Source organism: Macaca nemestrina, chromosome 12 (assembly GCF_043159975.1).
Source record: "Macaca nemestrina isolate mMacNem1 chromosome 12, mMacNem.hap1, whole genome shotgun sequence".
Taxonomy (NCBI): domain Eukaryota; kingdom Metazoa; phylum Chordata; class Mammalia; order Primates; family Cercopithecidae; genus Macaca; species Macaca nemestrina.
Window position 1 is genome coordinate 126,679,057 of NC_092136.1, and position 24,676 is coordinate 126,703,732.

The 24,676-nt window shown below is 41.4% G+C and overlaps 1 long non-coding RNA gene across 3 annotated transcripts in view; it reads left to right on the forward strand.

Moving 5' to 3' along the window:
• The window catches only part of LOC105476231 (uncharacterized), a 69,429-nt gene extending 58,076 nt beyond the window's left edge, over positions 1-11,353 (forward strand). For 2 of the 3 annotated variants that reach the window (XR_011611156.1, XR_011611155.1), the window contains one exon: positions 4,713-10,528. This is a non-coding gene — a long non-coding RNA (uncharacterized lncRNA). Of the gene's footprint in view, positions 1-4,712 lie in introns of all 3 variants that reach the window. The other variant, XR_011611154.1, reaches the window with a different exon arrangement.
• The last annotated feature ends 13,323 nt before the right edge of the window (positions 11,354-24,676 follow it).

Consider the following 24,676-nt stretch of genomic DNA (forward strand, 5'->3'; position numbering starts at 1 on the left):
GCATGACACTGAAAACAGAAATAGCTTCAAGAAGACTTCAGATAAGTTCATGGATAATAGAGCCAAAAATGATCACTAAAAGGGAAGTCAGAAAGATTCAGAGCTCCATCTTTAGACAGGTCAGTAGAAAAAATTCCGAAATGTGGGGGGTCAGGATGCTCGGATTCTAGTTCCAGTTTACCCATTGGTTGGTTTTATGATCTTAACAAGCTACTTTTCTTCTCCGGGTCTTAGTTTCTGCATCACTGAAATGAATGGTCTGGTTTATATGACTTTGTGCCTACCCAACACGGATATTCTCAGTCTGAAATGCGTGTGGGTGTGCAAGTGTGTGTGTACACAAAAACAGTGAATTGTTTTCCAATTCTTCCCTCCCCTCCAACAAAACCAAAAACAAAACGAAGGCCTGAGTAACCTGCGACTGGACAAGGGCTTGCTCTCTGCCTGTCTGACCTTTCTGCAAACCTCCTCTTTCTTTTCTTCTCCCTTTAGCTGGAAACCCAACCACCAGGTCTGTGAAACAAAAACAGGGGAAGGAAGATGCTCTGAAATGCTTATTTAGACAGTGCCAACAAATCAAAAGAACAGTTGACACAAATGGGGTATCTAGTTACCATAGATCTTATGAAGCTCATTCAAAGAATGTAATGAAAAAAAATCAAATAATGAATCATTCAGGGAGATGCAAAGGATGGCTCCCATTCTTTTGTTCTCCTTCGCATTTCAGAAGAGAAAAATAGAAAGGAAATTAGAGCAAGAAGTTGGGGGATATTTCAGAAAGCAAAAGGGGCAATGATGAGAAGGATACAAAAAAGATCCAAGGTTAGGAGAAGAGTAGAAACGACGACTAAGTATGTCTAACAAAATAAAACATTGATGAAAATCACACAGGTGAAGAATTTTCTCAGGATGGATCTTTAAAACAATCACGGGAGGGGAAAACAGAGGGAAAGAGACGGTAGCGTGTCGGGTGGAAGGATGAACCAAGGTCAAGCTTTCCTGCTTCGTTGTCTTGCTGAAGGCACAAAGACCTGAGCCCTGGGCTAGAGAAGGATCAGTGTGATTCAACAGGGCACCAGAATGTTCCTAGGACCCTGCTGAAGCCGGGCACTCTACTCTGTGCCACACTCTCAGCTCAGGGCCAGTTCTGCCTCCACAATCCTGAATTGACCTGTGCTGAATGCTTGATTCATCAAACTCCCACTTACCCAGACATCCCTTTTCCAAAGCGCTTTGCCTGACATCTGCAATGCCTTTCTTTTGGCCAACTCTGTTCTGGCATCAGTTTTTGTCTTCACAGCATGCTGTGGTGGAAGCGGTCTGGGGCATGGATCACACTGATGTGCCCTTGACTCAAACCCCTATTGGGTTTGATTTTAGGCAAGGTAGTTTCTTCCTTGATAAAGTAAGGCTGATAATAATATTATCTACCCTGAAGGCTTGCTGTAAGGATTAAGTGAGATCACAAATATGGAAGGATTTAGTACAGAGAGGTACTCAGAAAACCTGGGTGGCCTTCTCTCCCCAAGCCAAATCTAGCTACAGAGATGAGGAAGTAGCAAGAAGCCCTAGGAAGATAAGAAATGTGTCTAAATATGCCGGTATCCAGAGCTCCCCATTCTGGTCACCAGTGTGCTAATGGCTTTCTGTAGGATTTGGATCCATAATCTCTGAGTGTGTCTGATTATGCTTGTGTGATATGAGAAGATTAAAGGCAACTCCCCTCAAGTAGTGGGAGGCTTCTTGATGAAAGTTTTAAAGCTCTGTGAGCCCTCAGGTACATCTGCTGATCATAAAAAAGGAGTTGTTTCCAAGGAGAGTGAGAAGAGCTATCCCAAAGTTGCAGTGATCCCTATCCTCCTGGGAGCCCAGGCATCAGGGGCAAACACCACTGCTCACAGAATGCAGAGCCCAGTCAGCATCCATCCTCCCCTTCCAAAGGCTGTCACTACCTGTTTTCACTCCCTTCATCAGAGGTGACAGGTTGGAGCAGGAGAGTGAGAGAAGCATAGGCAGATATTATAACATTTCTTCCTTTCATCTTTCACCCTTTTCCAGGTGGGAGTCAGTACATTGATAACTTCCAAAGAAGTGTTAGGTTAGAAAGATGTGCCCTGCGCATATCTCCTGTAGGGATCTCCTGGGTCTGACCTGGGCTAAGAAGCCAGATAAGGAAGCCAAAGAAGGGCAGAAGCCCAGCATTTGTCCTGGGTCTCTTTCCTTCCTCAGTAGAGGAGTCCTTTCCCCTGGGAGGTGGTAGGAAGGAAAAAGTTCGTGTAGAACACAAAACTTAGCAGTGCATTTTATGGGATGTCTTATATTGTTTGCTTTACTTTTGTTCTCTTTTTTGAAGCATGGATTATTTATTGTCCTCAGATAAATTGTAAACATATCAAAACTCATGTTCTATAGTCAGCCTGATTCACTACTACTTGATGATTACTTCTCATGGTGAGAATGTGCTTTTTTATCTTTTCTCTCCTCCTTTCAAAATCTGCATATAACTCGTTTTCCTCCACCGGTAAAACTTCTTCAAATAATTTTGAATGGCTACCATTCCTCCATATTGTTCCATCTCCTTAGCACATCTTTACATTTTTATGCTATAATAATGACTTCTATTAATACATATCATATATGGGTATTATATATATGTATATATGTACGTGTGTGTGTGTATATATGTATTCCTTATATGCACTGATACCTCATTGGATTGTATGTGCTTGCCTGTCCATTAAACCATACATAGAGCCATTCCTAGCAGGATATAAGAGGCCTAGGAAATTACCCCATGATTTTTTTTTACGGGTAAAATCTGATTGAACAACAGCGGCTGCCTTCATCAAGGGAGCCTGGAGAGCAAACAGCAGAAAAACAGTCATCTGGCAACATGTTGCAGGAAAAAGACATTGCAAAAGAATAACAAGCTTGAGGTATGCCAGGAGGGACGGGGTTGCTGCCACAGCTTGTAGCCTACTTGCTAGTTGACCCTTCCTCTTCTCTATGAGGAAGTGCCGTGGGAGCCGGAATGTGCCAAACCCTGCCCATTACTCACATTGGCTTTTCTGGGATGGATTTGATAATAAGTTATTTGTGATGAGGGATGGCAGCCACTGGGGCCTGAGTATTACACCAAGTATTACCTGTAGACTGTAAACAGGAAAACGCAACTACTTTTCTGCACAATTTGTAGATTTCTTTGGCTATTTCTAGATTTTTTTTTGGCTTATATTTGAAAATAATAGTGAGAATTATTTAGTAAGTAAAAAAGTAAAGCCAGGTGCAGTGGTTCATGCTTGTAATCCCAGCACTTTGGGAGGCTGAGGCGGGCAGATCACGAGGTCAGGAATTCAAGACCACCTTGGCCAACACAGTAAAACCCTTGTCTCTACTAAAAATACAAAAATTAGCCGGGCATGGTGGCAGGAACCTGTAATCCCAGCTACTTGGGAGGCTGAGGCAGGAGAATTGCTTGAACCCGGGAGGTGGAGGTTGCAGTGAGCCGAGATTGCACCACTGCACTCCAACTTGGGCGACAGAGCTAGACTCCGTCTCAAAAAAAAAAAAAAAAAAAAAAAAAAAAAGAAAGAAAGAAGAAGAATAAAACCTCTGTAATTATGCTTATTTGAGGTGAATTCCAGGTCTTGCTCTTTCTAACCATATGACTTCAATCAAGTTACTTCACTTTTCTGACACTTCGGGCAAAATGGGTTTAAACAATGCCTATTTTGAGGGGTTGTTGAGAGAATTATATATAACCTACAAAAGTGTATAGCACATCCTTGGTGTATAGTAAATGCTCAATGATAGCTATTGGTATTAATATTTCCCCACTGTACAATACCCACAGTATCCAGCAATGGTATTGATGACCTGCCATCACGCTAACATATTAATGATAGTAATACATGCAAACATCACTGGCATTAAAACCATGGTCCACCCTGAGTCCTTGTCCTTGCCCTTGCCCTCATTGTGTTGTTGTCCCCCTGATTTCTCTACAGGCTTTCTATGTGCTCCTGCATCCCTCTAGCTACCTTCTGTGAAAATGAACCTCGCCCGGTCTTAAGAGCAAAGACGTGAACCCTGGAACCACTTGAGGAGCCAGAACGAGGGAGCCCCATATCCTTCTTAGACCTTGGTTATTCTCTCCATGACACCTATTCATTCACATATTGTGGGATTTCCCCATTGTCTCTTTCTCATTTAAAAGTCATGTATAACATGAATCAAAATAAGAAAACAGGGACAGTCAATAACAAAGTGTGTGGAGAACAAGGGACATAAGAGAGCACTCTGGTTCTCCAGGCTATCCGACTGGCCATACTGCTTAAGTCCTATCTTGTACCCACTGCAGTGAGTAAATTGGATTGCTGAGCGAGAAAAAAAAAATGGCATATTTTCCTTGTAGTGGAAGAACCTAAAAGGCTCTTTTCCGATTTTCAGATTCAGGTCACACAGTCCAAAACTCTTCTTATCTGCTTTCAGTATATATATATTTAACATCTTATGATGAGGTTTGATCTTCTTTAAGGCTTTGATTAAATAGTCTTTTCACTTCCTGATGTGCAAGTTCATCATTTTCTATCAGAAGATGCCTTGATGCCTCACATGGATGTTAGAATGAAAATGTTATTTTCACCCTCAAGCCATAATGGATTTTTCATCATCGACATTATTATTATTATTATTATTCTATTTTTTGACAGAGAGACAGGGGGGAACGCCTCTTCCCGCCCAGCTGGGCCCTGTGGGCTCCCCTCCGCAACCCTAAGGCGGGAGGCCGAGAACGGCGGGGAGTCGCGCTTCATCTTCGCCCCTCGTTTGACCCATGGACTCATTAATGGAAGAACCGAGGCAAGCAAGTTCACGGGAAGAAATGCGCCCTCCCAACTGGAGGCCATCAGCTGCCCACTCGGGAACATCTCAGGGTGCCAACTGCGTCTCTGCGGGGTCACCAACCATTTCTAGGACATATGTTTGTCCTTGTGGTATTTGGGCTGGAGGACTCCAACAGAGATCAGGTGTGGAGAGCAGTTCCACAGTCTCAAAAAGAAAACCGCGGAAGTCTTGCTCTCATAGAAGTCATGACAGCAGTCCTTTAAAGAAGCTTGTACCTGTCAAATGGGTTTGTGGCATTAACAAAAAAGGATCACAACAGTCTTCTATTGAGGTGTGGCAGTGGGTTATGTTGCACTATTTTCTTCTCTAATTGCTTTACATATGTATATTGCTTTATTTCCCCACCCAGGAGTGTTAGATCCTCAAGAAGAAAAACTGTATCTCCCATTTTCCCAGTATGTCATTTCCACTCAGAACAATTTGATGCACACAGTTGGAATTTAATCCATATTTGCCAGTGAGATCTTAGAGTATCAAGGAAAACGATTCCTTCAGTTCTGTGACTTTCTCCGAGGTTTGCATGGATACACTTCCGTTGTTGACATTCGATGCATGTGAAATAGGCATCAGAGCTTTTTACCTGCCTCACCGGGGACTGGGAGGCTACATGAGCTAATGTCTAGGAAGAACTCAGTGCAGTTAACACACGCACACACACATACACACACACACACACGCACGGCGGGAGGCTTATTCCCACCTCTCAGGCTTGCTAAAGTGGAAGTTTAACAAACTCCTGGCACTTTCTCCCGGAAATTGTGTGAGAATGTGCTCCGGGCCCTTCCTTCAGTTTTTGGTTCCCTATTCTATTGTCCAAAGTTGGAAAGTAGGGGTCAGAAATAATGAAGAGAAGGTTAACCAGAGTTCATTGTATCTCAGATAATTAAGAGACCCAAGTACAAGGAATTATTCATCTCTCTGGTCTCCATCAAATGCCGGGCTATATGTTTTGCTGTAAGCCTTCCACTATAATTGGCTAAGCAGGGATAGCTCTGTTCTTAACCTGCAACAACTGCCCCCAAAACAGAGGCTGATTCAACTGTGGTAATGGGAGGAAGCTAATGGCCAGGCAAGTCTACTCCTCTGACAGCCATGGACTCTCTGGACATATGTCTTGAGGCCTGAACCTTATCTCTGATGTTCAAACACAGGCTCACATTTGGGTGAGGCACTGAAACCTCACAGCTTGATTTTCCAAACCGTGAGCGTGTACGATCAATGATGGGGTCACGGGGAGACACATACCTGATTGATCCATCAGGCTACTCGTTTTTCCAGATGTTTTCTGACTTGGATTTCAGACCTGACTTGGCATTTGAAGAAGGTCGAGAGCATAGGTTTGCCAACTCACGTGCTTTTAAAGCACATATCATTAAAGCACATATCATTCAGCATAATGACAGCCCCTGAGATAATTCAATTCACCTCCAGTGTGTGTGCGTGCACGCATGTGCACGTGATTGATTGATTGCTGGTTTTGAAGCTATACAATACTATGGCCTTTTATCCTGGCCTATGTTTCATAGCACATTCCAGCTGTTCAGAGCCACAAGTTGAAAAGATGTGCTGATTGAAATGCTGACTGTACACTAGACATGCAGTCAGCCCCGTACAATTAACAAAAAAAAGGGCCCCTCCCTGCTTTTCCCACTGTTCTTATTTTTCCCAAAACTATTTCTTTCCTTCCACAGAAAAGGGGAATGTGCAGAGAAGCAATTAGTTATAATTATACATGTGCTGGAGTATAGGAAAACCAGTCAAAAAGAATTTTCAAGTCCCAAAATTGTCTAATAAAAACTACCCAACAACATCATAATTTTTGGAGGAAGTTAAATATTTATGGAGTTTGGTGATAAGAAAAATTTGCTAAAAGAGAGTGCTCTTAATCATTACACTGTCACTTTGCAAAGTAATTGTGGAATTAGGAATAATTACACTCTAAAGAAGGAAAATGAAACAATCTGCCTTATGATCTTTTAAAATAGAATTATGATTTGGGCTTTCTCCATAAATCGAAAAGAAGAAAGGCATGAACTTGTGGGTGAGGTAATAACCTGGGGTCTTGGAAACCTAGGTTTAAAGCTTTAAGTACTCAATGCTGGGACTTTACCTACTCAGCAATGGGTAGCTATACTTGAGATAATAGGTGGGATTTTATGTGCAGCAATGTAGAGGACGCGGGGGCCCGGGATGGGCTGCCAGGTCTTCCAGCAAGTGCTAAGGCATCCACCAAGGATCATGAATGTGAACAGGATAATGAATCACTGTCTACTTCCTCTTTTGGAAAAACTGTCATATCTCTGCCAACTGAATCACACTATAACCAGTCCCAGGCAATTCAAGATGACAAGTTCCACTTCGAACAGCGTTGGGAGTCATTCTGAGGGTCCCCATGTATAGACATAAAAAGTTCCATTTGTTCTTACACTGTGAAAATGACAGAACAAATATTATGGGGATTATGCCTGGGGAAAAAGAAATCTATCTCTAGATATTCCTGCCACCATGGAGAGAAAATCAGCAAAATTTAGAATCTTGGATCTGTTCCACTCACACTAGGATGTTGTTTCTAGAAATCTCCCGAAAGTATGGTATTGACTCTTGGTGGTAAAAGTGGAGAGGCTTAGAACTGAAATCTGGTCAGTAGAAGACTGAGGGTTAAAAGTGGACGGTCAACCCATTGAATGAAGGCCTAGCAGGAAACAGAGAGACAAAAATATAGGCATTAACGGAATAATAGCTGAATAGTAATAATAATACATTATGTCAACAGCGGTGACAAAGGAAACACTCAATGTATTTATAGAGCTAAATAAACGACAGATCTAGGTCCCTCGTTTTGACTCTGCACAACCTTCTCAGTTGGATTTTGCTTCTGCCTAAGGATTATTTTGGAAAGAGCTATTATTATCCATGATTTATCACGCTGCACTGGGGGGAACTCGTACTTTCCACGGAGACAATTATTGAATTCTCACTGGAGGCTCTTAAAGGAGCCAGGACCTGTTCTGAGGGTTCAGGTGGGAAAGGTGTGCCAGCAGGGGGCTGCAGCCTGGCACCGTGGGACACATGTGCTGTTGACCACTTCTGTGCCCAGATGCCTCAGATGCTTTCTCATTAGGTGCACCCTTTAATCTCCTGGTTACTATAACAGGACTGGGGAGAGGAATTCACATCTATGGTTAGTCCATGCAAGAAGTTCCTCTGCCAGGTGCCCATCACTCCCAAGGAGTCACTGGTTGCAGCCCGTTCCAAGGCGTCATTGAAATAGAAACCAAGTCAAAGCCATGGCCTAGAAAGACAGTCTGGGCAGAGTTCTGCAAGCAGATTCTTTATTTGAGTAAGTATTCCTTGAAGAAGCCCAATTGTGCAGCTGTGTTTGGGTGGAGGCCATCAGAGGTTTAGAAAAAGAGAGAAGTCATGGGTAATATTAGAAAAGAGCTCTGAGAATCTGTAGGAAGGAAAATGCATTACTAGTTCTAAGCAACAACTGCGAAAATAAACAATGATAAACACCTTATTAAATCGAAAGAGTTACGCTAATAGATAATAACAAGTAGGAGAGCTAATAGCTAGCCGTTAATACAGGCCAATTTATTATTTAAAACATTTATTAAGATTTAACAATAGTCAAATAATTTTTTGTGAAACAGTTATTAAACTGAAGCTCTGCATACATTAATCAACTGATATTTATCATTCAGAATGTATCTCATTATATCCAGAAGGGTGTGTGCATATGCTTCCAAAACAAACTGGGAGATTTAAAATGAACTGTAGTTCATTTTTGCAAAGTGTACATGTGTAAAGATTATTATGTTTGCCAGCTGGGTAGCCAGACAGCGAAGTGGACTTGTCTAATTAGGAACAATTGCTGATAAATCAATTCTTTCCTTTTATAGGACAATTACAATTTGTGTGTATATGTGATTGTGTTTTAAATTCTAATTGGATTTTGTGCATTGTTCTGCAACCAAGTTAATTCTTTGAAGTCCTTTTAAATGGTACAAATTTTCCGTAAAATATAAATAGGTTTATTGCTGTTTTATCAGTCACGCAAATAATCCAAGATCCATCTATTCACATAATTCAGGCATTAACTGTGTATAATTACTCACACGAAGCCTTCAATCTGGCTTACTATACAGAACCCCAAATACGACTTTAAATTGCTTGCCTACTATTTTCCTCTGTTATTTCTCTCCTTCTCTTTTCATCTTTGCCTATTAAAATTCTTCCTAGTCTTTAAGCACAGCTCAAAGATCACTTCCTTGGTTTCTCTCATTTAGAAGGGATCTTTCTAGCACTTGCCTCTCCACTTTTATCTCTCATTGCATCTAGCATAGTGCTCTGCATTGGGACATTAAAACGATAATTTTTATTATTTTGTATTTATTTAGTTTTTTATTTTTTGAGACGGAGTCTTGCTCTGTCGCCCAGGCTAGAGTGCAGTGGCGTGATCTCAGCTCACTGCAACCTCCGCCTCCTAGGTTCAAGCAATTCGCCTGCCTCAGACTCCCAAGTAGCTGGGACTACAGGTGCACACCATCACGCCCAGGTAATTTTTGTATTTTTAGTAGAGACAGAGTCTCACCATGTTGGCCAGGATGGTCTTGAAATCCTGACCTCAAGTGATCCACCTGCCTTGGCCTCCCAAAGTGCTGGGATTAGAGGCGTGAGCCACCACACCCAGCTACTATATATATATATATATATATATATATATATATATATATACACACACACACACACACACACACATATTTGAATAAATGAGTTTCCTGAGGACAGAAGTGCCTAGTCACCCTGTTCTGGCTGACACCACAGCTCCTGGAATAGACACATGGAAAGAAGATGGACACTGAAGGAAACTCAAATCCACATGTGGCCAAATGAATTCAGGGGAGTGCAATTTACTTACAAGGAGAGGGAGGATGTACAGCACATCCTAGAATAACATAGGTTCTTTCAATATCATTTTGTTATAGTGTTGAAATCCATCCTGTGTGGAGTTGGCATGTTCTCCCCATGTCTGCAAGGGTTTTCTCTGGGTACTTCGACTTCCTCTCAAATCCCAGAGATGTGCCTGATAGCCTCACTGGTGTGTCTATGTGGTCTCAGCATGTGTGTGTGTGTGTGTGTGTGTGTGTAAGTGCACACCCTGCCATGGGACAACATTCTGTCTGGGGCTGGCTCCCACCTGGTGCCTTGGACTGGATGGACTGAACTAGGTGGGTTGGGAAATGAATGAATGAATGAATGAATGAATACAATGATTATACAATAAAAATTTATAAAGTCTATGATAGTAATACAAATACATGACAATAAAACGATGCTGTATAAAAGTGTTCAGCGAGCTCACCATGTTTCTGATCTTTTTTGAACTGCATGATGGTAGGAGGTTCTCTGACAATTTCCCCTTTGCAAACATTTATTTATTCCTGGATTTAACTCACCACCACTATGACTGCCGACTCACTGATTCACCAAAAGGTGGGTAAATACGTATCTTACTTGTTTGTACTAATCTTTCTGAAATGCATAGATCACATGTATTTCAATGTTTACTATTAGAAGTGTTTTGGGTCTTTCTTTAGAAGTTCAGTGACGTTTTTGTGACTAGAAATATGCCGTAGGAACTTTGCTCTTGTTTATATCAATTGGCCTACAGTAAAATTGGTTTTGTTAGATGGTGTTTTGCCTAAAGTTGTAGTTTCTGAGAACTTATCGACAAAGTTAAGTGAGGAATTGCTGTAGTAGTCATCATCTTTCTTCCCAAAGTCTGTGATTTGATTGGCCATAATTGCCTGGGGGAAGTATTTTTACTTTTTGGTTTGCAAATCTTAATCTTCAACAATTAAGCAGGAAAACATCTGCCACCCACAGTATGGGGCAGCAAGGTTTCCATCTGGTGGATGAAGTACGAGGCCTCTCTGTTCACGCATACTCAGCAGAGGCAGCAGTGGGTGACAACCTCTGGGCTGTGCAGTCCGGGTCAGGAGACCTGAGAGAGCCTGCTGCCCCTCTGAACAATTGCACTCACACACCACACGCTGTACCTTGTCCAATTAGTCTGCAAGGGAGCAGAGACCCGGGGCTTGCATTGTTCTAACGGCCTGTTTGTGTACGGTGTGGGGAGCAGTTTTAAATATGGTTTCAGTGTTGCAGAACCTTGAATTCTAAGTGACCGATGTTTCGGTGCTCCTCACAGGTCCGAACGGCCGAAGGTGTTAAGAAAGAGAAATGCGTATTGAATTTCAGCTCTACCTTCTGGTCAATTTTACCTATAAATCACCTTTTGGGGATCAGAGGAGTCTGTCATCATCTGATCAGACAGTGTCACTGGCTCTTTCAGTGAAGTCTTCTATTGTAAGAATTTAAATGCCTATCCATGAGTAACTTGATCAGATTCCCTTAGTTGACATCACACTGGCAGAGAATAACATATGTTGGGTTCAACCTCCTAAACTTGGTAAGTACAACTTGACCACTTACAACTATAAGAAGATGTCATCAATAGGATAAAACGTACAGAAGATTTCAAATCACTGAAGATTTTATCTCTAAAATATTTCTCTCTGAAATGTTTTGGTCCCCATTATGTAGCTGTCACCACTTTGGTTCAGGACAGATGACTTCTTGCTGAGGTTAAGATAATCTTTGCTTGGTTTCTTCACTTCTTAATTTTCCCCAGTCCAATCTAGTCTTTCCATTTTGTCAGAATTTTCTTCCTGAAGTTCTGATCAGCTCTCCCAGTTACTTCCAATGACTCTGCTGTGGGTTTCATGCTGTTACACACCATGGCTCACTCTTTCTCTCAGACTTTATCTCCCCCATATTGACTGCAAGTATTTTATGAGTTAGTCTGATGGAGCCAACCCACTGTTCCACACTCTTGGCCTCGTGCCTCTCCCGGTCTGTGTTAGCCTTGCTACAAGGCATTCTCATGCCTGGGTATCAATAGCACAACATTTGATCCATCTGTTAAGGCCCATCTCAAACCATGTCTCCCCCGACACCTTTCCAGAATCTTACTAACTAGGATATTTGCAGTTTCTACTGAGCTCTTCTTACATACCGAACTTCACTCAATCTGTCCTAGAGTCATTTGTGTATTTATTTTAGTTATGTACTCCATTGTTTCCCGAAGTGTTTTCCTGGAACCCTAGACCTATGAGATACGATGTTAGTAGAGTTCAAAACTTAAACAAGGCCGGGCGATGTGGCTCAAGCCTGTAATCCCACCACTTTGGGAGGCCGAGGCGGGCGGATCACGAAGCCAAGAGATCAGGACCATCCTGGCCAACATGGTGAAACCCTGTCTCTCCTAAAAATATAAAAATTAACTGGGGGTGGTGGCACGTGCCTGTAATCCCAGCTACTAGGGAGGCTGAGGTACGAGAATCACTTAAACCCAGGAAGCGGAGGTTGCAGTGAGCAGAGATCGTGCCACTGCACTCCAGCCTGGCGACAGAGTGAGACTCCATCTCAAAAAAACAAACAAACAAAAACAACAAAAGAAACTTAAACAAATTTGCAAAGTGCTGTAGTCATTTTTCTCTTCTTAGAGCTTTGCAAGGCATATCAGCATGGCAATGGTTATGAGAGGCTGGATAGTGAAAAAACCTGTATACTTGTGTTTAATCTGAAGCTTCTGAAATTTAATTTGTTCACGAAATACCTGTTTAATGTAACATCTCTTAACTAGTATTCCACGGAAAGAACTCATTCTGGGAAATCTTTTCTAGTGTATTATAAAGTCTTTGAGAGTAGGGAATCTCTTTTATCTTTGACTGTCCCATAGTGTCTAGCAAAGTTCTTGTATGTAATAAGTGCTCACCGAATATAAGCTGAAATAAGTTTTATTGGCACCATGAACCATTTGGGCTCCCTAGGAATATAATTTATTATTCTGATTTTATAATTTGTTTTTTTGTATGTCAACATGGGCAAGACATTTTTTGTTTCTTTTCTTAATTCCATGGTATATTATTCTATTTATAAGATAGTCATGAGGTTATAATAACTATGATGTACTGATAAAAGACATGAGAAGGGTTGGGGGCAAAGGAGTAATAATATAAGGTGCTAAGTAAAATATCATATGGTATGTCGCATTTCTCTGAGATGATCTTATTTTTGTCTTGTCTAGTTTAGTGATGATTGCAGATGCTCTTGTTTATAGACAATTATATATATCTGTGCCAGATACCACATTGAGCATTTTACACATATTATCTCATTTTGTCTTTGTAAAACCCCCAAGAAGTAAGCGTTCTCATTCTTATTTTTTAAAATAAGGAAACTGAGACTTCAGTAACAAGGCACAGGGTTCCAGACTTGGTAAGCATTAAGGCTGTTTCACACCGGAGCCCACTTTCTTCACCATCGTGCTAGGCTCACTCACGGGGCTGAACTTGGGACCTCGTGGGCATCTCTCTCCCCATTCTTCACTGTCTCTGCTCAGTTGGACCATATTTCCCACCTGCTTACTAACGACAGTCTGTCGCTATGGGCAGCCTTCAGCGTTAAACTGTTTAGGTAACTGAAGCTCCTCTTCTCATTCCATTCCTTGACTACTTGGTAAGGTTGTGGGGAAGGCAGAGGAAACAGATCTGGAGCAGAAGCCTGTGCAATGCACTGAAGGTTTGTGTTTCTCCAGATTCATGTGCTGAAACTTAACCCTCAATTGAATGGCATTTGGAGGTGGGGTCTTTGGGAAGATTCGGGAAGCTCTGCACTCATGAATGAGATTAGTGCCCTGATAAAACAGGCTCAAAGGAACTCATTCTACATGTGAGGACCCAGCGAGAAGGCACCAGCTGTGACAGTAAGTGAGACCTCACCAGATACCAAATCTGCCAGTGCTTCATTCTTTGCCTTGCAACCTCCAGAAGTGTGAGAACTAAATTTCTGTTGTTTATAAGCCACCCAGTCTAGGGGACTTTGTTATATCAGCCTGAATAAATGAAGGGAGCCTATATCCTGGGCTTTTGCTATTTAAACATAGTTGAAATATAAACCCTACCCCGACAAACAGTCTGAAATATTTAGATTTACACACCAGGTAGATTCAGTGTGTAATGGATGTGATGTCTAAAATTTATACAGTTTGGGGGACTCTTTTTAAAAATGCAAAATTACCAACATAAAGTCCGTTATGGAGCATAGGAATAGATTCTTGCGAGACGCACTGAAGTTCACTCAAGTTCAAGATTTAGTAACTTCTGGTTATAGTCCCACCGTCTACCCCAAAGGTAGAGTCCTACACCAGGGACTCTGCAAGTTTTGAAAAGTAGAAGACACTTTCCTTGTCCATAGTGAATTTAGCATTCTTATGCAAACATGGTTTGAGAAGAGTTACAAAGTAAATTGTCAGTGAGTGGCCATCGACTCAGTGCCCTGAAGAGATGCTGAGTGAAAATTGAGTAATTTACCAGATTAGATCATCTCTCTGCTAAGAATACCGCGAAGTCCCTTTAGACATGGGTGGTCACTTGTCCAAGTTAGAACGTAAGGAAAAGATGCCATAACTATATTAAGAATTGATAGACTTATGTTAGTCTCCATATTTGTAATTATGACATCTGGTATCACAAATGGAAATGCAGAGACTTGACTTTACATGGTCCTTACAGAGCAGTTTTGCTGTTTCAGGACAGAGGCAGTGGGTCTGGCTTTCCATGACCCACCTGCAAGTACACTCCTGTGGAAGATGACCTCATGCCTGTAGGAGATCTGTGACCTATTTGTGGGGCATCTCTGAAATGTCATGCTCTGACCTCTCAGGGTTTTCTTTCTAAGCCATTTACATTTATGCTCATCTAGCAAGCAGGATACCCATTACAGGACACTCCAACTCTCATTTCGAGAATGCTCCAGTGGCAATGTCCTCCAGGGATGCCTCAAAAGCAGATTATCTGCCCATATTCAAAGCTTTGCCCAGCCTCTTTCTAAATCTCCATGACCTTCAGAAAGGTCAAGGAAATGTTACAGAAGATGGATCAGATGCAACTGGAGGGTACAAGTAACTGTTACCACTCCAGAGGGCATCACTGCAATTGTGCTATACTTTGCTCATTTCACTCCCTCCACCAGAGTTTTCTTAAACCGTGAGTCTCCCAGGCTTGGCATGTATTCTGTGGACCTTTATTCATATTTGTAGGATTAATTTAATATTAAAAGAGGGGAGATAGAGAGATTGACATCAAGATTGTAGGCTCATAAAACATTCATCAAAACTTGGAGATTGCCTGGTTCACCTTCCATTTTACTTTATTTTTAAAAATTTTATTTGATTGCTTTTATGCTAAAAAGACATAAGTCCAATCTGGCCATATTTTAGAACTTCGGAAAATGGAGAAAATCAAAAGAATATCATTCATCATCCTAATGTCCTATTATAGCCAATGTTATCAATTACCATATGCATGTTTTACCTACTTGTAATGGTAGCAATGAGAGAGCATTGTTCACTTTTATTCTTGTTTTTAAACTTAACAAGACAGATGAGGTCACTGAGGCCCTGGATCACACAACTGTGTAATATCCACCATACACAGTGGATAATATTGTTACCTTAACCAAAAATACGCATCTCAATTTCTTTTCTTTTTCTCCTGGGTCTCCCTTTCTTGAGCTCACTCAGTGGACAGGCTCTGAAATAAAACTACCTGAGTTTGACTACCCACCCATTCCCAAACAGTGTGGCATGAGGCAAGTTACTTAAACTTAGGCTGACTCTTTCCTCATCTGTAGTATAGGGTTGGTGTCAGAATCAATCAATACAATGAAAGTAAATACACCAATACTGGATTCATCCCTTGTTCCCACGGCCTTTGGTTTGAGCAGTTAGTCAGTAGGGAGCTCTGGCAGGTAATGGAAGGAGGAAGAAGAGTGAGGTCAGGGAGTTAATACCCTGGCCTCTCTTCCTGGCAAGTACCCTGGAGCTGGTTGTGTCCCCTGATTAAAGATCACTGCTTCTTTCAAGGCAGCCAACTCTAAAGAATTCTTTCTCACCAGGCTTAATAACTGCTTCTTCCCTTCCTTGTTCCTTGTGGCCTAGGGGTGCTATCAGCTTAACTGCAATTAAGCCCCAGCTTACTGTACTGTCCCTTGTGGTTCCCCTAACACCCACACAGTGTAAACCGTCCCTTTGTTATAAACCCTCCTAGAATGTTCCTATTTTGAGTATACCATCTGTTTTCTGTTGGGACCCTGACTGATACAACATGTTAGTGTTACTTCATCGCCTTTTCAATGAAAAATGAAAGTACAGGTTTTAAAAGACACAAAATTAAGGTGGTCTATTTAACTCTTGCACGATCTGGTATGAAAACTGCTAAGAAAACAAAGCTGGGCCTGCCGAGAGCAGGATGCAAACAGCCACAACGGTGCTTCCCATGTTCCGGATAAGAGCCTACAGACTTGGCATGTGTCGTACTATTCATCTTCATGGAAAGTCTGCAAGGTAGATATTAATGTTGTGGGACTTTTCCTTAGTTCAACTAAAGGCGGGGTCCTTGTCACACGGCCATGCAAAGTTAGGCTCACAGACAATTTGAAGAGTGAGAAAAATGGATTTATTGGGCAAAAAGGAAAAAACAGGGAAACAGAGACTCTTAGAGAGCGAGAGAGTGTGCTTCCTGCCCGTGGACTTCCCACCTTGCAAACTGAATTCCAGGTACCACACAGGAAGAGGAGGGGCCAGGCTCCTCCCCACCGCAAATGGTGCGGACTTCTGTGGCTCCTTCCCAGTGTGCTCCCCAGTCCACAGGCCAGTTGGAGTTTTGCGAGGGGACTCTTCCCACCTGGCTGTCTCAGTGACAGTATTTACATTTTGGAGGTGAGAAGAATTAAGATGCAAGCAAACTCATTAAGTCAGCAGGGGCGGGCCTGACTTCTGAGCTCCCTCAGAAGCTTTGCACCACTATACCAGCGGCTCTCAAAATGTGGTCCAGGCCAGCAGCACTGACTCCATCTGAGAAAGTGTTAGAAATGCAAATTTGGGGGCCCCACCCCAGGCTGACTGCAACATAAACTTTGGGCTTGGGGTCCAGTAGTTTTGTTTCCGCGATTCCTGCAGGTGATTTGGAGACATGCTAAAGTGAGAACAACTGCACCAGTTGGTGGTTTAATGGTTCCCCCTTCTCTACTGGATTTGTTTTGAGGTCACTTTGAGAGCTGGGAATTACACTCGGGATGTCACATCTTGATAAGACAATACAAGTAACCATTATTGTGCAGTCCCTTAGAATTTACAAAATGCTTTCATGTCCGTTACCTTTTTTGAGGCAGTGAATTCCATGGCTAAGTGAACGGAACTCTCCTAAACCGTGTCAGTTGGAAAACCAACTCTGTTCTCTTGAAAGTCAGTTCTCTAAGCTGTAAACTTCAGCTTCCTCGTCTGGAAAGTGAGGATCATCATAGTGGGCGCCTACTAGGATTGCTGGGAGGATTAAAGAAGAAACTCACATGCAACACAATGCTGGACACATAATAGACACCCGATCAATGCTGCGATTATTTTCATGGAAATCTTGAGAAGTGGGGATTCTTAAAGGTGAGAAAACACTTGCTCAGGCATGCCGACCTGTCTAAAGTGGAGCTGAGAGTCAAAATCAGATCTCCTGAATGTAAGTCCTTCTTTTTTCATACTCCTTCTGAAGCTGCCTTGAAAGTCTAGTTCTTGCAATGTCCTAGTTAACTGATGGATGATGACTCTGAAAGATAATATGCCCGAGGAGTATTTGAGGACTCAACTATGTCTTCAGCCCATACGAGTAACATTCCCCTCAGAGTCTCCAACCAGATTCTGTCCAGTCCACCTCCCTCCCAGGTGTCTGGTGAGCCTCAGAGCATCATTTCTGAGGTTTGCCCTTTTCCCGTCCTGCTCTGCTCTCTATGGTGACTTCTCATACCCCAGGCACACTTTCTCCTGGAGAAAGTAGAGAGCTATGAGCCAATGGTCACAGAGAAAATGGTTCATTTGGCCTCTTCAGTCCAAGAGACTTCCAGAACTATTGAGAGGGGGGCCAAAAAGGAATGGAAAAGTTAATAACTTCCTTATTTTAAAGCTAAACCTTTATAAACTTATCACGTGTGCTTTTCCTCATGGAGGATTAACAGCCTGACAAGGTTGAACTTTGAAAGAAAAGCTATTTGTGACTTACGGGGGAGCTAGCGGGAAAAAAAAAAAAAAGGTCTTGACTTTAAAAACAAAACAAAACAAAAAATGCCCAAGCAAACCCAAACACGTTAATTTTTCTCAGGCCTGTAACTCAGAAAGGGCACTTCCACTTTGGTTGAAACTTTGCAAATGACTCTCCTCTGAGTCAAAGTGAGGTGGGAGCAAGAGGCCTCCTGCAAAGAATTGGTCCAGCAATATTTATAAGAGTTGGAAATAAAGGTCCAGAGGGGAATTGTTCTCAAAGCCTGAAATGATGGAACTGTTCCTGGCAATTCCTTCCTTTATTTCCAATATCCCAAGGCAATTATGGTAACGTTTCACCAAATCTGACCAACCTCTTTTCAAATTCCCAGTGATTTACATAAGAGTTTGAAATTGAGCTTACTTTTATAGGGATTTCAAAGCAAGTTAATAACATAAATAAGGCGTTAGGAAGTGGTGTTAAGGACAGAAGTGCCTCTGACATTAGTTTGTGTCCCAGAATTTATTAGCTGTACACCTCTGGGCAGATTACTTCTTAAGATGTCAGTTGCCTCCTTTGTAAAGTGGGATAATTACAATGCACTGTTGTTAGACTCAAATGGGAACAGTCTGATCTGATAAAAGTTAGTTATTCCCATTACTATTCGTAAAAACAAGCATTGGAAATTGTTTTGGAATCAACAGTGAAATGCTAGGTACATAGCATTATTTCTGTGAAAGCAAGCCCCTCAGGAGCTCTATTCAACAACAATTTTTAAACCTGAATTTCGTGGTTAATCATACTTAAAAGAAACTATTTTTATCCAGCAGAACTACTTTATTATATATGTTCAGATTTTAAAGTTTCATTAATTTATTAATTCAGATTTTAGAGAATGCAGAATTCCTTCCCCCACTTCCTCTGGTCTACAATAATGAGAATTTTTGTATGTACTATTTTTGTCATCTTGGGACCTCCCAAGGTGCTGGAAGAGGGAGCAACATGAATTCAATGTATCACCATCACTATTAGCATTTCTGGTATTATTTGTCAAGGTGGGGTTATTGTTTCTGGCCCCATAAACTTTACAACAGGAGGGGCAGATGGAAGAATCAAACCTGAGCGGTCAGATGGGCACAGCTAACAGCACACAAGGGCACAAGGGAGACTTTGCATGGGAGGCAAAAAGGAAAGATTTGTGGTCAGGGTAGTTGGTTTGGATGGAGTTTGTTAGGCTAAAAATTAAGTAGGGTTCTAGAGGAGATGAGTGACATCAGAAGGGGTACTGCCTATTTTACAGAAATGACTCGTCCATGAGAAAAGGCAAAGAACCTCGGTAGAAAACCTGAATCGTTTATTATAGTGTTATGTCTACAATTTATGGTCAGAGTCAGTTTGACTCTCGTCTTTACAGAGAAAATAACACTTGATAACTCTGAATCCAAACTGAAGGGGGAAATGTAGTAAGTAGCAGGGAAATAGTGGTGGGGCACAGGAAAATTGTAAGTGAGCTTCTAAACATAATCGTGCTCCAAACTGTCAAACATCATAACTAGTGTGTTTTTTATCCAAAGTGCTTGAAGCTGTTTCATAAATTCCCTAGCACCTCATTATTTGGGTTGAGTTTCTAAATTTTGGATTTTTTAAAATGCAGTTTTGTTATTTTTAAGTGCTTGAGATACCTGGAAGAAGAAACTGATCCCTCCAGGTTGTGACTTAGTATTTTTCAAACCTCAGAATACATCTCGTTAGTGGGTCACGAAATCAGTATGTATGGGTTGGGCTAGACTATTTCTTGTATTCTTAATTTGGGACATTTTTCATGTATTATTTGTTATTTGATCATATCAATATCATTTTGATACTTATTACATCATCGACTATACAAGTATTATGTTGTGAATTTTTCAATTTGCTTATATACGTGCAGTTTCACACATCTGTGTATTGTGTGTGCATACCAGAATGTAATGTAAAATATATTTCTTACCATAGGTCATGGTAAAAACAAGTTTGACTTTCTTTATGCAAAGAATACTTGAACATTAATTTATTAGTGGTTTGAATAAACAGTTCTAAAAATAGACTATTATTTAGTTTAAACAGTGCCACTACAAACTCATTTACACTCTTATTATGTGTACTTGGCCCAGCCCAATGCTGTGCAGCTGGCATAAGAACCACCTGGGGAATGTTTCCAAAGCCTGTGTTCTAAGGCTCTGCCTAGCTCAGTAGGTCTGGGGTGATTTCCAGGAATCCGTAGTTTTAAAAACAAGTACCTCAGGTGACTCTGACAGATTGCTTGGGTAGTACATCACTAGTGCAGGAAACAATTTCTTTGGTTGATGGGGGGCGGTGATAAAGTAAGCATTATCCTGGTGCCCTTCCAAATTTTTTTTAAGTTGATTTGAGAATGTCCAAGTTAATAAGCTTCAACTCTAAAAGTGATGCCATTTACAGATAAATGAAGCAAAACCTGAAGAGAAGGACTTAGGTTTAAGACCAAGGACTTGTGACCAAGGACTCTAGTTATGCCCAGGGAATTTTGCAAACCTGCCCACAATCTCTACCCCTTGATAAATCTTTTCACGTTTTACTTTAGCCAAGACATTTTCAGTTAGTTTGCATTTTGAATGATTTATATTTTTTCGTAAGTTTCATGGGAGAGAAAGATGATGGAAAAGAAACAGGAAAGAGTATAAAACAGCAGTTTGTGCAGACAATGTGATGCAAGTAAATTTGAAAAGCATTGTAGAAAAATGCCGAAAAACCCAACCAGGCTGTAAATGACAAACTGTGATCTTTCTGTATTTCTAAATCTACATCTGTTAAAAGTTGTTTTCTTACTGAAGCCTAACATTGGCTATCATGGGCTTTCATTTAGTTTTCTTTTTTCTTCCTCCTTCCCTCTCCTCCGTCCCTCCCTCCCTCCCCTTGTTCCCTCCCTCCTTCCCCTTGTTCCCTCCCTCCCTCCCTTCCTTTCTCCCTCCCTCCCTCCCCCCCTTCCTTTCTCTCTCTCTCTCTCTCTCTCTCTTTTGTAAACTAGTTCAACCATTGTGGAAAACAGTATGGCGATTCCTCAAGGATCTAGAACTAGAAATAATATATGACCCAGCCACCCCATTACTGGGTATATACCCAAAGCATTATAAATCATGCTGCTAAAAAGACACATGCACACGTATGTTTATTGCGGCACTATTCACAATAGCAAAGACTTGGAATCAACCCAAATGTCCATCATTGACAGAGTGGATTAAGAAAATGTGGCACATATACACCATGGAACACTATGCAGCCATAAAAAAGGATGAGTTCGTGTCCTTTGTAGGGACATGGATGCAGCTGGAAACCATCATTCTCAGCAAACTATCGCAAGAACAGAAAACCAAACACCGCATGTTCCCACTCACAGGTGGGAATTGAACAATGAGATCACTTGGACACGGGAAGGGGAACATCACACACCGGGGCCTATCATGGGGAGGGGGAAGGGGGGAGGGATGGCATTGGGAGTTATACCTGATGTAAATGACGAGTTGATGGGTGCTGACGAGTTGATGGGTGCCGCACACCAACATGGCACATGTATACATATGTAACAAACCTGCACGTTATGCACATGTACCTTAGAACTTAAAGTATAATAAAAATAAATAAATAAATAAAATAAAATAAAATAAAAAGATTTGTAGGCCAGGTACAGTGACTCAAGCCTATAATCCCAGCACATTGGGAGGCCGAGATGGGTGGGTCACCTGAGGTCAGAAGTTCGAGATCAGCCTGGCCAACATGGTGAAACCCTGTCTCTACTAAAAATACAAAAAAAATAGCTGGGTGTGGTGGTGCGTGCCTGTAACCCCAGCTACTTGGGAGGCTGAGGCAGGAGAATCACTTGCACCTGAGAGGCAGAGGTTGCAATGAGCCAAGATTGTGCCACTGCAGTCCAGTCTGGGTGACAGAGGGAGACTCCGTTTCCAAAAAAAAAAAAAAGATTTGTGGTCAGGGTAGTTGGTCTGGATGGAGTTTTTTAGGCTAAAAATTAAGTAGGGTTCTAGAGGAGATGAGTAACATCAGAAGGGGTACTGCCTATTTTACAGAAATGACTCACAATGAGAAAAGGTAAAGAACATCAGGAGAAAGCCGAAATCATTTATTATAGTGTTATGTCTACAATCTATGGTCAGAGTCATTTCAAAATAACATTTCAAATAATACTAATTACATATCTAGTCGCTGTCTGCATTGATACAAGAAAACCAATAATCTTAATAACATTCCTACTTGCTGCTAATCTGCAGTGAATTTTTATTAGGCATGTGCTTTGGATCGTATACTGTTCCTAGGATGCGGTGGTAAATAAGATGAGCAAGGTCTCTGTCAGCATGGCATTTACTGTCTAAGCGGGGAGACTGATAACGGACAGTCAAGATAGCAGCAGATAATGGTGACCACTTTGAAGATGACAAAATAGGATAATGCCATAGAGTGTTGGGGAGTCATTAGGGAAACCTTCTGCCCGGGGGACAATGTCATAGTGAGGACAATACCACAAATGAGGACTGGGCAGAAGGACCTGTGTAAAAGCAGCTGTCACATTAGTCAGGCTTCCCACTTCCTTGTTTAGTTTATCCAGTACATACTTGCAGGGTGTAACAGTTGGCATGGTCCAGCTGTTGGGGCAACTTTCAACACGGCAGGGTGAGAAGGCATCAAATAAATAGTCATTTGAACACTCTTGCAAACAGTGCGAGTGAGATGTGGATGATGCGCTTAAAGGTTAGAACTCAGGAACCCAGTTGACACTGAAGGATTAGTGAGATTTCAAATGAAGTTAAGAGTTTAACAAATGAGCAAATGGATTTTAGGTAATGGGTGCCAGATTCCTCACTGTCAGAGAAAAAAGTTATCAATAAGTAACTTTTTTAAGTGGAAGAAAGCTAGAATAAACCCCGTGGTGCTGGATTCATGCCAGGACAAGAGACAGTATTAACTCATGTTTGTGTATAGACATGTATATGTATGCACACATACCTACAGATAGATACAGATATGTGTCCATACATGGGTTCACTTTTTACATATGCTGTAGCTGAGTTTGCTGAGGTGGTCTAGAAGCAATGACACCTTAGTAGCAAGGAGTACAGCCAGTATCCAGATCTTGGTTACTATTAATATATATCATTCTCCAATGAAAGGAACTACAGCTCCTTGGAGACATGTCTGCTGATAGGGCTGGGGCAAGATGAGCTTGGAGTATAATGTACTGCCAGAAAGCCTGAAAGCACTAAAAGATTTAAAAAGAAAGAAAGGAAGAAAAGAAGAAAGGGAAAGAGGGCAGTAGGAAAGAAGAAAACTAGAGGCATGTTAAAAGGACACGGGTCAATCTGAAAGAACTTCCAATGGCCAAAATTGAAGCACTCTGAGCAAGAAAGAAATAACATAGCATTGAATTATAACCCAAAGTCTAAAAAATATATACATGGAAATCCATATTGATATAAATAAATATAAGGTGGGGAAGGGGCCTATCTTTCTTACAGGAGCATTCCAAATAATATACACAGACACCCTCTTCAGGAGATGGAGCTTAATTCCCCTCCTCTTGTGGCTTGAACCTAGTGACTGCCTTCTAAAAAATAGAATATGAACATGGAACTGTTGTAACTTTACGGTGGTGAAAGCTGGAAATCAATACCTTAACCATGTAAGTGATCAACGTTAACATTGCCAGTGGTAAGTCATGCTGAGACCATATGTATTCATCTGTTCTCACCCTGCTAATAAAGACATACCTGAGAATGGGTAATTTATAACGGAAAGGGGTTTAATGGACTCACAGTTCCACATGGCTGGGGGCATCTCACAATCATGCAGGAAGGTGAATGAGGAGCAAAGTCATGTTTTACATGGCGGCAGGCAAGAGAGCTTGGGTAGGGGGACTCCCTTTTATAAAACCATCAGATCTCATGAGACTTATTCCTTATCACCAGAACAGCATAAGAAAGACCCACCCCCATGATTCAGTTACTTCCTACAGGGTCTCTCGCACTACACGTGGGAATTATGGGAGATACAATTCAAGATGAGATTTGGGTGGGGACATAGCCAAACCATTTCACCACATATCTGCAGATATGTGATAAGAAGGCACTTCTCTTGTGATAGTCATTCCCCAAACCTATAACTCTAGTCTAATAATGTGGAAAACGTCAGATAAATCCAAATTGAGGGACATTCTATAAAATCCCTCATTAGTACTTTTAAGAACTGTCAGGGTTATGAAAAACAAAGAAAGACTGAGAAACTGCTCCAGATTGAAAGAGACTAAGGAAACAGGATAACTAAATGCAATGTGGTATCTTCAAGCAGAAATAGAATATGAATGGGAAAACTGGTGAAATAGCAATGAAGTCTATGGTTTAGTTAACAGTGAGGGTAAAAAATCAAGAAAAAAACCCCAAAAGATTAAGAAGGAGAGGCATCTTAGAAAGTGGATAACACCATATTTCCTTTCAAAAGGAAACTGACCTCCAGCAGATACTTGCAAGTTGTTAGGGGGCTGAACCACCCTTATGTTCTATTTACCCACGGAATATGCCAGCCTTTGGAATAGA